Source organism: Physeter macrocephalus, chromosome 3 (genome assembly GCF_002837175.3).
Source record: "Physeter macrocephalus isolate SW-GA chromosome 3, ASM283717v5, whole genome shotgun sequence".
NCBI classification, from domain to species: Eukaryota; Metazoa; Chordata; class Mammalia; order Artiodactyla; family Physeteridae; genus Physeter; species Physeter macrocephalus.
Window position 1 is genome coordinate 1,319,747 of NC_041216.1, and position 2,279 is coordinate 1,322,025.

At 46.0% G+C, this 2,279-nt stretch overlaps 1 protein-coding gene across 1 annotated transcript in view; it reads right to left on the bottom strand.

The window, feature by feature from the left end:
* Positions 1-2,279, bottom strand: part of CFAP57 (cilia and flagella associated protein 57) — a 77,886-nt gene that overhangs the window by 59,583 nt on the left and 16,024 nt on the right.

Here is a 2,279-nt window from a genome sequence, read left to right on the forward strand (position 1 = left end):
CTTCATTATCATTATTCTGAATTCTTTTTCTGGAATGTTGCCTATCTCCACTTCATTTAGTTGTTTTTCTGGGGTTTTATCTTGTTTCTTCATCTGGTACATAGCTCTCTGCCTTTTCATCTTGTCTATCTTTCTGTGAATGTGGTTTTTGTTCCACAGGCTGCAGGATTGTAGCTCTTCTTGCTTCTGCTGTCTGCCCTCTGGTGGGTAAGGCTATCTAAGAGGATTGTGCAAGTTTCCTCATGGAAGGGACTGGTGGTGGGTAGAGCTGGCTGTTGCTCTGGTGGGCAGAGCTCAGTAAAACTTTAATCCACTTGTCTGCTGATGGGTGGGGCTGGGTTCCCTCCCTTTTGGTTGTTTGGCCTGAGGCGACCCAACACTGGAGCCTACCCAGGCTCTTTGGTGGGGCTGATGGCAGACTCTGGGAGGGCTCACACCAAGGAGTACTTCCCAGAACTTCTGCTGCCAGTGTCCTTGTCCTCACAGTGAGACAGAGCCACCCCCCGCCTCTGCAGGAGACCCTCCAACACTAGCAGGTAGGTCTTATTCAGTCTCCTATGGGGTCACTGCTCCTTCCCGTGGGTTCCGATGCACACACTACTTTGTGTGTGCCCTCCAGGAGTGGAGTCTCTGTTTCCCCCAGTCCTGTTGAAGTCCTGCAATCAAATCCCACTAGCCTTCGAAGTCTGATTCTCTAGGAATTCCTCCTCCCGTTGCTGGACCATCAGGTTGGGAAGCCTGACGTGTGGCTCAGAACGTTCACTCCAGTAGGTGGACTTCTGTGGTATAAGTGTTCTCCAGTTTGTGAGTCACCCACCCAGCAGTTATGGGATTTGCTTTTATTGTGATTGCACTCCTCCTACCATCTCATTGTGGCTTCTCCTTTGTCTTTGGATGTGGGGTATCTTTTTTGGTGAGTTCCAGTGTCTTCCTGCTGATGATTGTTCAGCAGTTAGTTGTGATTCCAGTGCTCTTGCAAGAGGGAGTGAGTGTAATTTAAAAATCAGATAAGAACAAATGTTGGCAAAAATAGAGAGAAATGAGAACACTCGTACACAGCTGATAGGTATATAAATGGTGCAGCACCTTGGAAAACTATCTGGCAGTTCCTTAAATGTTTAACTATTGAGTTACTAGGTGACCCAGGAATTCCACTCCTAGGTACACACCCAGAAGGATAAAAACATATGTCTACAGAAAAACTTGTACACAGATGTTTATAGCAGCAGTATTTATAATATCTAAAAAGGTAGAAACAGCCCAAATGTTCATCAACTGATGATTAGACCAACAAAAGTGGTACAGCCATGCAATGGAATATTATTTGGCCATGAAAAGGAATGGAGTACAAGGGACTTCCCTGGTGATCCAGTGGTAAAGAATCTGCCTTCCAATGCAGGGGACACAGGTTCAGTCCCTGATCGGGGACCTAAGACCCCACATGCTGTGAGGCAACTAAGCCCATGTGCTGCAACTACTGAGCTCACGCACCTCAAGGAGAGAGCCCACGTGCCACAAACTGCAGCGCCCATGCGCCCTGGAGCCTGCACGACAGAATTAGAGAGGGAAAACCCACATGCCACAACTAGAGAAAAGCCCGAGCGCCGCAACGAAAGATCCTGCATGCCAAGCACCGCAACGAAAGATCCTGCATGCCTCAACGACCCGACGCAGCCAAAAAAAAAAAAGGAGTGGAGTACTGATACATGCTACCACATGGATGAAACTTAAAAACATTGTGCTAAGTGAAAGAAGCCAGTCCCAAGAGTCCACATATTGGTATGCAATGTTCAGAAAAGGCAAATCTATACAGACACAAGACATTAGTGGTTGGCTTCAGCTGGGAGGGAGGCAGATGGGATGGTGGGAGCATAATAGCTAAAGGGCATATTTTTTTTTAAGTGATGAAAGTGTTCTAAAACTGATGGAGGTAATGGCTGCACAAGTCTGTGAATATACTAAAAACCATTGTATTGTACACTTTAAATAGGTGAACTGTATAATGAATTATAACTCAATACAGCTGTTATTTAGAAAACCACCATTACTGAAAAAGATATATTAAAATCTCCTACGATTGTAGGTGGTTTATTTTCCTTGTTGTTCTGCCACAGTTTGCTGGGTATATTTTGAGTCCATGCTATTAGGTTCATACAAATTTTTTATTTATTTATTTTTTTGCGGTATGCGGGCCTCTCACTGTTGTGGCCTCTCCAGTTGCGGAGCACAGGCTCCGGACGCGCAGGCTCAGCGGCCATGGCTCACAGGCCTAGCTGCTC